General features: G+C 44.9%; 1 protein-coding gene across 2 annotated transcripts in view; it reads left to right on the forward strand.

Moving 5' to 3' along the window:
- Nucleotides 1-745: 745 nt before the first annotated feature.
- Nucleotides 746-15,084, forward strand: part of luzp1 (leucine zipper protein 1) — a 44,098-nt gene continuing 29,759 nt past the window's right edge. For both annotated transcript variants that reach the window (XM_047610990.1, XM_047610991.1), the window contains exon 1: nt 746-1,119. The gene's annotated coding sequence lies outside the window, so the exon portion shown is untranslated. The remainder of the gene's footprint in view (nt 1,120-15,084) is intronic.

The following is a 15,084-nucleotide window of genomic DNA, read 5'->3' on the forward strand; positions in this document are numbered from 1 at the left end:
AAAAATAACATGTCCTCATTTGTGGACACAGGGATTATTTCACTCCATATTGTAATAAAGTCCCCAATATGTAACAAGATACAAAACTGAGTATGACTGCACGAAGACAGAATTGCAAATAAGGAAGTCCCAGCGTCCTCATACAAGCACTTGCTAATTCGCAAAGTTATAACTTCTTACTATTGATAGAATTTATGTCCACTGAAATGACCACTGTCATGTTTTTACACCAACTAGTATCTAGACAACAGGTAATTAGCAGAATAAGAAGCAGCCACAAACCTAAAACAAAATGTCCCCATATGAGGATGCAGGGTCTCAATAGGTTAAGATGTTGTCAAGTAAGGGCCACTTTTGGCATTTTGGATATTTTTTTCTCCCATATAAAGTAATCTTTTATAGAGCAAAGAAGCCATTCTCTGCTGCACAATTTAAATATCCGTCTAATGCACCTATTTAATTGTGGTGAGCTTTTATTTGCACAATGCAAATAAAACAAGCGTATAATTTTGATCCTTTTAATCCTGCTGTCACTAACTGTGACACAGAACGGTGAGTGTGATCTTAATGCCATTGTACACTTTAAATAGTTTTACTTTGTCCCAGATCTGACGGGATTAATCTGTGTTTTTTGGTAGGGAAGACGGGGGCAAACGAGGATCGATTCCTCCTCACCGGCCGGACTGGTTCGTGTTATGCTGCTATGCTGGAGAGAGGGATAGAGAGAGGGAGGCGGGACCTTGCAGCCGGGAAGGGCGTTCTCTTTGCGGTCAGACCGGGCAGAGTTATCCCGAAGGGGTGGGTCCTCCGGCGGCAGAAAAGGAAAACCCACCTTTTTTCATTGTTAAGGACGCGGTGGAATGTGATGGTTTGATTTCAAACGGACCAGGGAGGGGGATATCCGAGAGGAAAGGAGCAGCGAAAGCGATTGAGGGAAAGGGGGAAACCGAGAGAAGCGGTCCCCCCCTGTCGCCTCCAACTCTCTGGTCTTGTCTGAGAATATGTGGATGAACTTGTCCCGGCCGTGTCGGCTGCAGTAGCGAGTCCCACCGTCCGCATGAGCCGTGTGAAGTTGTGGATTAACCGTAGCTGTTTTCTGACCCGGTGGAGCCAGCTAAGGTAAAGCATTACATCTTATTTTTTGTTCTTTCTTGCGCGCGTTTGTGGTGCGAAAGACCGTGTGTGCGGATTCAGGCAGCGGCTTCCTGAGTTGGGGCTCAGTCAGTCGGGACTGCAGAACTCTAAACTGCGGCAAGTTTTTCAGCCCTCCTCCTCCTCCTCCTCCACCACCTCCTCCTCCTCCTGCTCCTGCTCCTCTCTCCCCGGTTTGAAGCCAAGAGGAAGCATCCAGGTCTGCGGCTAAAACCTCAGGTGGTTACAATGTAGCGGTGCACACACATTTCACGTCATATTTTTTTCGCAATTTTCCCTCGGCGGTTGCGTATTTGTTGCGCGTTTTCTTGTGACAAGTAACGTCAATCTTACGTATTCCATGGTCAGCTGTAGTATGTGGAGTAAAAAAAACAAAAAAACAAAAAACAATGTGCTAAAACTGAAGCTGCCTTTTTGTGTTGCAATGTTTTGGTTTCAAAATAGCCTCTTGTGGGTTTCCCCTGGTTCAAGTGGGAATAATTTTAGGGTGCTTTTCTTTTTCTTCTCTTCTCGTTCCAGTTTCTTCTTTTGACATTTGCTATCAGCGACATGAGCTAGCTTGTTAAGTGTTCACCAGCCTATGGAGGCACTCTGGCCAATATTTATCCTAAAAACAAAGGTGCCACAATAAGCAGAAAAATTACACTTTCACATCAACACAGCCTATGTTTGTTTACAGAAAGAGTGTATTGTGTTATGTGGGATAATGACCTTTGTTTGTTGTAACTGCAGTTCTCACTTTAACATGTAGGCTATTTTTATTTTTTTATTGGCCCCATTATCATGAAACTCTAAAGGTCGTAATTAAGCACTAAGATCACTTATTAAACAAGCATTGCTCACTCTGGATGAATATTAAACTGATTTCACGTTAAGGAGGTACTCATTTACCTTTTTAACATTGTTGTACTGTTTAAGTTGTCCACTATTGGACTGAATTGTGCCCATGTTCCTGTGTGCATTGGTCAGTTTTTCAGTTATGGACGACGTTTACCCAAAATAAATGAAAAGTTAAAACTAGTTATGTATAAAATACGGTTAATTAAGGCACAAAAACTCAAAATACGAGTTGATTCCAACGTGTTTAATGTCAAGATTTGATCTGTTTGTACATTTAATGACTGGATTGAATGAAATCAGGTGTTTTTCTATGATTTTATAGACTCAGTGACACACGCTGCTTGGGTGATTTGTGAAATCAGAGCTCAAGTCTCAGCTGAGTGTCCCTTTTGTTGTGTGTCTGTTTTCGCTCACGTGTGACGGAATTCTATAGACGCACAAAAACAGGTTGGTTGGAGGTGAGATCTGAACAGTATGTGCCCTGTGCTGCCTCGGCAGAGCAGGAGTAGATGAGTGGGTGTGTAAACAGCAGAAAAGGGTAGTTGTAGTGGTGGAGCACTAATCTGCCAGGTGGGGCTCGTAAAGAGCAGCGCGGGGAACGGGGAAGGGAAGGAGATGGAGGGGACCTGCCTTGACCTGTTTTAGAAACGAAGGAGACAAAAAAAAAAAAAAAAAAAAAATCCCTGATGACTTTCCAGTAAGGCTCGCCCTCCCAGCTAGCTGTAGATTATACCAGCTGAGCTACCACCAGCCTGTGCTGCTGTGAACATACTTTCCTCCTGGACCGGGCTCAGACACTTGCATGGAAGCGTGTCATGGCGGTGGATGTGCGAAAAGGGTTTCCTTTGGTATTCTGGTCGGGATTATTGCACCGCAAGTGGAGGGAATGTCTGCAGTTTATGCTGTCAGTTTGGAAATGGTGAGAGAAAAAGGAAAATCAAATGAGAGTAGCAGCAAAGTGCGATGTCTAAATTTCCCCCCGATTACTGCCTGATCTATGCATTTCCAGCACCGGGATATAGTGTCCCGAGTTTGGTTTGGTTCAGTTTGTTCTCAGGAGGAATAATTCCCAGGCGATGGTGTCTTTGGCCGCCTTCCGCGAACGTGATTGCTCAGCACAGTAATAGATGTTAATGTTGACACAGCAGTAGCCGCCGCCACCACCTGTTGTTACAGGAACTTGATGCCAACAAGTGAAAGTTAAACAAAATGTTTGCACCATGTCCTGTTCAGGAGTTGTCGCCTGCCATGCAAAGTAATAATCATACCTCTCCTCTTTTATGACCTGGTCCGTACCACGCACGATTGGTTTTCCACTCCGCAGAACGCTGCGACCGCCCAATGAAACTGCCTTCACTGCTTTGGGTGAAACCAAAAACTAATCATTATGGGTGTCCAATAAGGGTAATTATCAGACTAAGCACTGGACCTGGGGATTACGGAGTGGCTAAATGACTGCTCTGTGGATTAAATTAAAATATTGAGGTTTTCTGCCTGGGAGAATCAAACCACTGGGAATGTCAGAGCCCGGGCTGTCGGTGGTAATATTACTGCCACTCCGCACTTTAAGGTTTATGCACAGTCCCTGTTAGTTTAGTAGGATCACACATTAGTGTGGAATTACAGAACGCGGACATTGACGTCATGCGTTGCAAGTGCATGGGATTGAGAATGGATGTTGTTGTTCCTTAGGTGGAAGGGAAAAACGCACTGTGCCGAGCAAAAAAAAGTTGTGGGCTAGAGCTAGCTAACAGTCACTGAATCCAGATTATTTTCATTGTAGAACCATCTAAATGTAAATGATGTCATACTACAGAGCCAGATTTAGGTTGATTTCATATTTTTTCAAGGCAAAATAAGCCCCGCCCCCATTCCATTATCGTTTATTGATTTGTCTTTTTCGCTTAAAAATGGCTCAAACGTTATTTGATGAATTTCCCATCTATCTAAACTTATCAGTCATTTGCTTCAGTAGAGAAGATATTTTAAATGTTGCGTCAAGTTGTTTGTCCTCAAAGGTACAAAGTGGGAAAATAAAACTCGGCACGGACACAGGCAGACGAATGCAGCTCAGCTCAAACACTCCAATAAAGCGTAATGGATAGCTCTGATACAATTAGGACCGGATGGCGTTGGTTATTATTAGCCGTAGACCCTTGCTTTAACCTGCTCACCCAGAAATAGAGTGGCGGAGGATGCAGAATGATGTTGCTGGCCGGGACCCCCTTGAAATAGCTTAAGTGAATCATGCTCTCTCCCGGAGCCCTGTATTAAAACCCACACACGCAGCCTTGTGAGTGTATAATCCTTTATGTGTCTGTGTGTTTTTGAGGTAATGCAATAAACGTTCCAGTGTCCGGGACAGAGGCTGCTGTTGACAGTACGCAGGCCAGCTGGAGCTGATGATGTGTATTAGCAGACTTGCAGGACGGTGGCCTAATGCCATAAAGACGCCTGTCTGAGACCCTGCAGATACTGTGTAAACTCTTCCTCTGGGAGGTGAGAGAAAGTCAACTCGTGGCTATTCTGACAGCTAATACACAGGTTCTCTTTGTTTAAATGATTTGTTGCTGTGTTCATTTTATTTAGACACTATTTACCATTGATAATGAAACTTTATTGAAGCACAACTGGTTTGTGTTCTCTTCTATTGTATATAATTAAAAAAAAAAAAAGGAGAATATGCAATAGTCTCACCAAGCTGTTTAAATGGCCAGTGCAAAAGAAATTCCCACTGACGTTCCTGTTCCAGCGCATCAGAGCGCCTCAACGGTGGCAGACCTGTTTGACATGTAACCACCGAGTTGTTTGTACGTTAAAACCACCCTCTGGCAAAGGGTGACATTTCAGTATTTACATGTGTACAAAAGACCTGGTAAAATACAAGTCACTCATAGCGTTTAAAACCTAAGGTATTTTTATCCTCGCAACCAGAAATTAAGGCTTTTCTTTTGGAGCTCTTTCTCAGCCTAGCAACATAGTTGGTTTGTGTACAACTCCGAGAGCTGACCACAGACAGGCAGGAGGCTGTGTGTGTGTGTATTCAGAATACACAGGGAAAGGTCCGACAACCTGACTAATATCAGAGTACCCAGTGTCTTACTTGGCTAATAATAATTTAAGAAAAAAAAAGTGAATATCTAAGCAGCTGATTGTCATATTTGTAAAATAGAGGTAACACGTCGCCATCCCATCTTCCTTGTTATCCTCCTGTGCTCCCGGCTGCCCTCCCTGGCAGCTCTCTTAAGCGTGTGTCACTTAGCCCTGTTGCGACTCCTGCTGTAGTTCAAACTACTTGAACTCTTCAGTGCATCCGCGGGTCTGCACGCATTTCTGCATCCTCAGGCACTTTTGCTCGCTGCTGTTCCCGTCCATGTAGATCTGTCACCAGATACTTGACGCTGAGAGTGTCAGTCACTCAACGAGCAGTAGCCCGGAGTACATTTGAGCTCCAGGCGTTCGCACGACTCACTCAGGCTCTCATTAACACATGCACTGACACAGCGATATGTGCTCTCACTCCATAAGAATTCCACGCTCAGGCAGGATTAGGTCCCGTTCATAGACCCTCTTCTCTCTGTGTGAGTGGGAGTGTGAATGAATCCACATCGTTTGTGCCCTGAAACATGCCAATCAGCCTCATTACCACCTGCCTTGTTGGGTTCTCTATCATGTGATGCATGGACATCTAGCGAGGGCTGAACAGCCAGGGACTGATTCACACAACAGATTTACAAAACTATTAGTTTCACTATGATGAGTTTTTTGAGGTTACTTTGTAAAGTTTGAACAGAATGATCACTGAAGAGAGGGTCTTATTGATGCTACCATTCTCCATTGACAAAAACTGTGATTTGACCTCACTGCACATGGTTGTTGTTGGACTAGCACTGTGTGAATTTGGTGTTAAACAAACTAAACAAATCAATCGAGGCAGAAGTGCACGAGCGACTCCTATGTTCTGCGTGGTTAAAAAGCTCTTTTTGTCAGTGGAGTCTGGTGGCTCTCACTGACCTCACTTTTTAGTTTAGTTTACTTGAAGCTTCCCATCACCTCCTGCAATTTGGTTTTGTAACGCCGCCTCCCATTTAAACAGTTTTTTACCAGCCTGCCATTTTTGGAATTTACTGAGCTGTGAAAGATGTTTATGGAGTTACCGGGTGCTTATCAGACATGATACATGAGCGGTGGTGAAACAGGAAGGTGAATAAACCGTATGCGTGGACGAACTCTCCGTGAGTTTAGTCTGTGACACATTTACCGAAACTTTACATCAGTGTTGATGGTGGTGACGCATTCATATTTCCTGTCCTATAATAATTTAGCTGGAACTGTGCGTAAAAAAAATAAATAAAATAAAAAGGTGGGAGTTGATAACAAATGTCACTTTAGATGTGTTTTATGGTGGGTTATAACGCAGGTGTTTGAAGCAGGTTAATACTCCACTGGTTGTAATGTTGACCCGTGCTGACACTTACATTGCCTCTTAATCTTAATTTGCACACTGGTACCTCAAAATCAAGCAGATGCTCCCCTGTTGACCATGTGCATCTTAAACTGTGGGATGTAACTAAACAGAGGAAAAAAAGAAACCATCATCTGGTCTTCATTTTGCCCTCGCATCCTTCCACCGCACCATCAAAGAGCGCATAGAAAGATCTAGGTAGTGCATGGATGCTACACCAGAATGTATTCTCTTATTTGTGGTTCGAGTGTTTAACATTTTTCCAGCTTTTGCCTCCTTTTACGTACAGTTTTGTAATCTGTGGTAACCGTGAATCAGTTAGTTTAGTCTTCAGACTTTACGGGGAAACATTTCTCACGTGAGTCATCTTTTGAAGTCTCTCGAAGCCCGTCTCTTCTTCCCCGGCTTTCCCTGCAAACAATAACAGCATTATCAGCGGGCTTAACCTCGCGGCAAGGCACCAAAGGTGCAAACACCGTAGATTATCTCAATCACAAAGATGGGGTTTTATGTCTTTTTAGTGTGATCCAGCTGAGTTACGGCTTGTTCTTTCGTTTAAGCTGCCTCTGTCTCTCACAGTTTATTTAGCGAAGCGCTCCTGCCAAGAATGTGTTGGTGGCTGTTGGATGTATCCTGATAGCTGCAGGTGATAAGTCCTCTAATGTTTAATCGGTAGCTCGGGGCGGGCCAGCTGCCCTGCGTGGCTGGAGTTTGGACCACGTTGACTAATAATGTGAGTCACTCGGCTCCCGTGTTTGTGTTTTACATGTTGTCAGGTTGACCTGAAGCATTAAGTGCTCCCTCCTAGTTTGGGGATTTTTTTCAGTTTCTTTTTCCAACTGGTTCCTGTGTGGGATTTGGGTTTCTTGTTGGACGTTTCGGGGGCCAACAACAAGTTGTTTAACAGAGCGCCCCCCCCCCCGTGCGCCTGTTTTGTTCCTGTGCTGTACAGGCTTCTTAAAAATGACTCGGTCCTGGACTGAAAGAGGAAAGAAGTGCAAAAGGAAACACACTTCAAAAGCGTGTAGGAGGCACAGCGAGGCAGAGGGAAGGAGGGGAGGAAGGGACTGAGGCGTTTTAACAGGGGAGAGCTAAAGTTAAGGCATTACTTGTAAATTCCTCAGAGGTTTTTCCTTTATTATTATTATTATTATTATTATTATTATTATTATTTTTTAGGTGTTTTCCTCATCAACTGACCAATATTTCCCGGCTCCCCTTTCCGATTGTTATCTTGTCTCGCTCTCTTGTCTTTTTGGTTCGCCTCTGTAAAGAGGAGACCCCCACCCCCTTTTCCTGTCACTCCCGCCCGGTCCAGGAGTATTTTTGGAACTTAATGAAAAGAGAAATCTGAACCGCTTACCCTTAAAAGGCTTGTCTGGGTCAGCTGTGTGGAAACTTGTGTTATTAATGTCCTTAACATTTTCTACGCGAGTGGGTCATCTGTGATTATAAGTGTGTGTGCGCGCGTTCTGTGCTGTGTGAAAGTGCAGGAATGCTGTGGGTTGAGTTGAGGGGGGGGGGCGGTCTAGAGGGGAAGGAGGGTGGGTTAGGAAACAGGGCTACGTCTTCAGGAAAGGAGGGGGTTCAGGGGCATATTTGGCATATTTCAGGAGCCATTCCAGTCTGGTTCAAGATGTATTCTTCCTCCTGGAGATCTGTCCGAGCACAGCCCGCCAGACAGACGGACAGACAGCGATCCAGGGAGAGGAAGAGAGGTGAACGTCACGCTCTACTTCCTATCAGCCTCGTGAAGCTGGTGGTGGCGCTGCGTGCCTCCGGCCCAGGTGGTCAGAAGCCACCGACACACTGGCACATACGTCTGAACCTCCCCAACAAGACTCTCTCCTCAACAATATCCATAAAAGGTTAAACGCTGAACCAAAGTCCTTCACCCAGCAGCGGGGTTTGTGTGTCTTGGGTACCATCACTACAATTTAATGAGTGTTTGTGTGCTTATTGCTGTAATATGTCTCTTTCAACCTCTCCTCTGTGGCATTATAGTCGCCGCTTCTCTCCCCTAGAATTTATCATGTTTCAGTCTGTTATTTGCAGCCGGACGGCCACTGACTGACGTGACAGCGGTTGGCAGGAGTTTCGCTGCGGTGATATCAGTCCAGAGGTCCGGTTCATCACGAGGTCGCAAGAGCGGAGCTGCGTTTTTTAACCCGGCCGCCCTCATTTAATGTCGTTCTCGGTTGCTGAAACTGTCCAGTCGTTCGTTTTTAAAGAGCAAAAGTCTGCTTTTCAAAGCGATGAAAGACACAAATGAGTCGTGAGAGGAAGAGGAGAAGAAAAGCGAGTCATTTGCGCTCAGACTTGCCGCCGCTGTTTATGGGTTAGCCCCTCGGAGACGGCATCAAATGTGTGTGCTGTGCTTTTGATGTGTCTCTGATGTTCTGATCCTGGTGAGGGAATGTGGATTAGGGGACCGCTTCTGAAGAGCACAAATAAGAGTTGCTCACAGAATTCATGAGTTTACGGGACTGGAATCAAAACCGCTGAGGGAAATCCAGATGAATCCTAGGAAGTTGGAGACTCGATACCGAGATGCACTGAAACTGGTCGGGATGCTTTTGATTGATTGGAAACATGAGAATTTTATTTTGTCTACTTTGTCACTTTATTTTAATCTTGGCGAGTCTCGTTTACTACCGTAATGGACGTTGTGTGGTTCTCTGGTCAAAGAAATGAAGTTGTTTTTGACATTTTTGAAAATGGTTAGCCTTTTTGAATTACAGCTGTTAAATAAAATAGATGTACTTGTTTGGTATGAAACCGTTTTTGGCTCCGACCGGCTGCCAAGCCAACAGAGAAACAGAAATAACTTGCCATAAAATGATCTCTTGATGTTTTACACTTTGATTTTTGACTAAACAAATATGATCTAATGTGTTAATGATTAATTCTGTCGCTCTGGGACAGAGGTTATCTGTTGCCTCCTGTCTACACATTGTGCCACGCTGAAACACCTGTAGGCTTGTGTTGAGAATGAGAACGTCAAATGCATTGTAGCCCCTTTTTTACTACCCTGCTGATGATATTTATTAACTCTGGCATGGCAAATAGAGAAATACAGGTTGCTCTGTCCCAGTTTTTTATTTATGTGTCCCACAGCAACTATATTTGTGTATCAGCTCCCTCACACTGTGAGTGAGACAAGAGAGCCAAGTAAAAAAATAAATGACCACAACATTCTCAGAAGGAGAGATCGTGGAAGAAGCTACTTGTGCTCGGGGTAATTTGAGTAAATGTGTCACCATCTGTAACGGAGGCATTCACAAAATCCATTTCGGCTCAAGTACAGTGTAGCGTCGTGCGTCCGGTGTGCGTGGGTGTGGATGTTTGTTCATCTGATCATGTGTGACTCGGGCAGCCTGCCGTCGGATCTTCATGCGCTCTTCCTTTGCATGGGATTGTTTTTTAACTCTTGCGCGGCCTCACGTCCACGCACACAGGCTCGCCTCGCTCGCTCGCTCGCTCGCTCTCACACACTCATGTCTGACCTGCTCCGAGCCTCGGGTCTGCAGGGCGGCTCTCAAAATAAAATTCCTCCTGCAGATTATTTTTCTTGTGATCAGAAAATATACATGTTCTCAGAGAGAGGAATGTCCGGACGCCATGGTAACCTGGCTGTTCCACACTTCCCCCTCTTCTGTTTCACTCCTCCTTTTGTACATGTTACCATCTTACTATTAGGAGTTTTGCAGTAGGTAAATGTAATAAAATTCACTACACTATCCCTTATTTTAACACTTTTCTCCTCCCAGAGTCATTCACGTGTTAGCAAGAGCTGTTGTAGCTTTCATCCTTATGGTGCTGATGCTTGCAGACCCCAACTGTGAGTCTATTTTCAGACTCTTTTCCCCTCCTTTCTCACCCTTTCCCCCCTCTTCCCTGGTCTGTTTTATTTTGGAGGAGGAGACCACTGCTTTTTGTTGAGGGCAGCTGAGGGCTGGGGTTGTCGGTTTTCCCCTCCATGCCAGCGTTGCTTTTGGACCTCCTTCTCATGCTAGCTGCCCCGACCAGGGGAAGTGAAGCAGCACAATGCTGCTATGGCGAGGCCATAAAAATAGACTTGCTAAAGTGCAGCTTTAACTTCAAGAGTCATGGAGCCCTTTTATGTCAGAGTTTTATGTAGTGGAGTGGGAGTAGGAAAAGGAAGAAGTTTGGCTGGGTTGAACAGAAGTTAACAATTATTTTTGGTCACATTTTGCATTTTATTGAACAATTGATGCTGCGCAGACAGACGGGAAACCAGGGGAGAAGGTATGACAGAATCTTTTTCTTTTTTCTTTTTTTTTGGCAAGTTTATTTTTACGTGACTTACTGGAGTATCCTGAACACATTCAGTGTCTCCCATTTGCCTAGAGGAAGGAAGGAAGAAACGTACACAGGAACTCGGGCAACAAGTCATCACCTGAACACGTCCCTTCGTCTGCGCTTCGACTCTTTCCTCCGTCATTAATTTCGTTTCGGTTTTGTTTTTACCGGTCACCACTCTCACATCACCGGATAATCCTTAAACATGCGGCCTTGTGCCCTTGTGCGAGGTGTACGTGCTACGTGGACGCATTCGGACACGGGAACCTCACAAGAATCCCATAACCCTCCCAAGTCCCTGAGTGGCTCATTTGTGCACCCTGGAACATTATGGAATACCAGGCATTTTTTATGATCCAACCTTCAGCCGGCTCCTTCTCTCTCTCTGAGTTTATTTGCGAAGCTTAGCCGGTCTAGCCATTCGAGCCTCCGTCCCTCTCGAGCAGAGTACCCAAACATTGCATTTAATTTGGCTGCTGCCTTTTATTCAGACCAGAGCGGCTTGTATGTAAGGATGTGAACTCGAGGCCGTGATTTGCCGCCTGGTTTTTGCCAACATGCGAGATGCCGAGGTCTCATGTACGCATGTATACAGTGTGTGTGTGTTTATCCTCTTTTCGTGGCCTAGATAAACATGTCTACCACATATGGTGGCATGTTTTGACTGCCTGGTCAAACAAGGGTACAGGAAAGCGTCATGCCCATGGCGGAGAATGACTGCTGCCCACCCACTTGCACAAACTTGTAGTCTTTACCTCCTTGTTTTCACCCTACAGCCGTGCATTTTTTTTCCCCTCCCGCTTGTCTAAACCACTTTAAATCTCTCCCATCCCGACTAAATACTCTCATTCCGTCTCTTTCCCTGCCTCCCTCCTCCTCCTCCTCCTCCTCCTCTTTCTCTAGGTGTGGACTGCACAGAAGAATGTGGTTAAATTAGTGTTTTATCTCTCCTGCCAGCCAGCTGCATCTGTGCTCCCAGCCATGCCAAGCATTTGAGACACAATTGACCTTAAAAGGAAACAATAGCAGCCTATCAATTCTGCTCTGCCAGTCAAGGAATGGTTCACTCCTGCATGGGCAGGGTACACACAACACAAGGAAGTGTTTTGGACACTGAACTTTGAAAAAGCTCAGAAAAAAAAAGAGAATCACAATGCACCCAGTAAAGCCCTCTCTTGATGTTTTATACAGTAGGTGTATATAGTGTCAGTGCAGGACCATGGGCAGGGTTTGTATCTTTACTTTTGAAAATGTCACGTTTTAATGAATTTAAACAAACACAGGATGTATCCACCAATCAGCCGCAGCATTAAAACCACTGACAGGAGAAGTAAATAACATTAACCATCCTGTGATAATACAATGTTCTGCTGGGAAACTTTGGAATTTGTTGTTGTTGTTGTTAATTAGACGCGTACCACCCACTTGAACCAGACGGGACACCCCCCCACCTCATAGCAGCGACACTCCTTGATGGCAGCAGACAGCGGGATGACACAGACACACATGCAGAAACTGTTTAGGAGCAACTCAGAAAACATGAAAACCAGCACAAGGTGTTGACGTGGCCTCCGAAACACTAAATAAGCCTGATCCACAGAGACCCAAAGACCCCCACTAACAACATCCTATTACACAATATCAGGAAGGCAGTTGTACTGTTATGTCTGATTGGTGTATAAATTGCGCTCTCTGACTTCTAGAGGGACAAGCCACCCTTACTTTTAAAGGGGCGTGCACACAGGAAGTGACTGAGAATTAATCATTGGCAACCAGAGCCTGAAACATCCACTAGCGACCAACTGTCAGCTACTGTCAGCTAAGCAATGGACGGCGACGGACGAACACGTAGGGATTCAGAAAAACAACCCACTTAACATCTTCAGCGTCAAACCCGTGTGAAAAAATGGCGACATCGCTTTAGTGTCCTTAAGCAAGGCACTAGATCCCCACCAGCTCAAAAGGCGTAATGGATATGAGGCTTTTGTCTAAGGTGATAGTCAACTGAAGTTTAGAGTGTAAAAAAACTTTGGGAAAGAATTTAGTGAGGGATGTGAAATGCCATGTCATCCAATTTGTCTGATTTCTATTTATTTCTTGTTCATCATAAAATGCAGATGTGACCTTCTGTCATTTGCTTCGTTTACATGTGAAGAACTTTCTGTGCTGTTATGAGTCCAAGGAAGTTGTTCTGTGACATTGCTAGCTGTCATATTAGTGTTGTTAGACAATGAATAATACTCTGAAATAGAGCTGGGGCCATAGCGTGTGAAAGCTTCAGCTGTTGTTTGTGGCACGGCGGTGGCTGCAGGCGTAGTCATTAGATAGTCAAGGGCAGGTTCGGCAGGTTCGCAGCGGAGTCAAGGCGGTGGATGGTTTTCCATCTGACAGCTCATCAGCTTGTAGACAAAATTCTTACTCCACCTTGCCGCTCCGTTGGAATGCTAATAGCAGCGGGAGGAATGCTGTTGGCAGTCTTCAGTGGCAGCAAATGAAAAATCAACCTCTTGTTCTGTTCTTCGCCGCTGCTCCCTCCTCCTCCTCCTCCTCCTCCTCCTCCTCCTCTCCTGGGTCAGCTCCTTCTGTCTGCTACTCTCTGGATCTGTTTCCTGTCTCTCCTCGTCTTCCTCCTCGCCGCTCGTTCTTTCCGCCCCTGTCTCTTTCGCCCGTCCTTCCCTCTCTCGCAGGCCATCCTGTTCACTGTGTTTGATTTGGGCATTCCTTTCCCCCCTCGCAGACAAAACAACCCCAGACCTCGGCGAACTGCAACCCCCAGTGTGCACACACATGCACACAATCTCCCTTCCACTAATCACACACAGGAAATGGGCTCCCATGCAAACGAGGCCCGCCTGGTGAGTGGAGCCCGGGATGGAGTTTCAGGCCTTGAAAATGTTCTGCGCTGCGAGAAACCGAACATGAGCCCCCCCCCTCCTCCTCCTTTTCGCCCCCTTCTCTCATTCTGCCTTATTTCATTCTTTTCACTTAATGTGGTTTGTCTGTCGTCTTCTTGTTGATACTAATACTTTACGCCATGACTCTGGCTCTAATGGAATATATCCATTCTGTTGTGAAACATTTCCGCTTAGATTTGAGAGAAGCAATGAGTTGCACATTTGGAGGATAAAAAAACAAACTTTGAGACTCACGGCCTAATCTTGTGTGTGTGTACTGTAATGCAGGCCTAGTGCGCAAAAGCATACACAGCATACAGTTATATGTGACTTTCCGTTATGTCACTGATAAAGGTATACATGACATGTTTGTATAGAATGAAAAGGAAGGTTAGTCCTTTAAAAGGGATTTCTGTTTGACACATCTGTGCTGCAATAGTTAACACACTGTGGTCCAGGACTAGAAGGGCTGAGCCCACTCTGATAGATAAATACACAGAAAGAGATTGAGATGAGTTTTGAAATCCCACACTGTCACTGACTGTACAGGAACGGTCCACTTCCTCATTCACCGTAATGCTAATAAAAGAACAGTTTTCATAAAATGAAACTTAAATGTCACGGTGTCTTTTCTTGAACTCTCATGGTCTGCAACCAAAAATACATGTCACAGCACTTTACACACCATCAGTTTATTGAAGGTTAAGCACCTATTTCAGATTTTAATTTGGGTTTTCATACCAAAAAACACAGAATACAATGAATATGTACGTTGTTGGTGGAGGTTATTTTATGTTAATTTTAAATAAAGTCTCTATTTATTTGGTTTTAGACTCTGGCTGCAGTTTGCACAATCCGTTTGCATGGCGAGCTGTGCGCCCAGTAAACGGATAAAGCTGATACAGAAAAGTCTATTAATGCGAGAACATGTTGAAAACAACAAAAAAATATGTTAAGTGAGGTGATGACTGGAAGGTCAGTGACTAAGATAGTGCCGTCTCACGCTGTTCCACTTTTTTCTGCTGAGTAAAATAATGAATTCTCCCCAACCTGACATGCCGTGTGCGTGAGGGGAAGCGAGGGATGAGAAGGAGACAGCTGTTTTGAGTTTCTCTTGGTTACGGGTTGGCTAAGGGTCTGAATGAATAGCTCCGACCCCCCCTTTTACACACGCACGCACACAGAATGCATTTATGGCACAACAACAATTACAAACACAGACAAATGTGGCATCTGGTAACTTCGCATTTGGCATCCACCCGGATTGTAAAGAATTCATCGCGTCTCATTTGTAAAGTCGCACAGTTTTGCCGAATTATATATTTTATTGATCGCACGCCACCGCTGACTGCTGGTGTGTGCTCAGCAGAATTTGGTTTAGCGCGGCGTATAAGTGTTGTCAAGGAAGCG

This window comes from Mugil cephalus, chromosome 17 (assembly GCF_022458985.1).
Source record: "Mugil cephalus isolate CIBA_MC_2020 chromosome 17, CIBA_Mcephalus_1.1, whole genome shotgun sequence".
NCBI classification, from domain to species: Eukaryota; Metazoa; Chordata; class Actinopteri; order Mugiliformes; family Mugilidae; genus Mugil; species Mugil cephalus.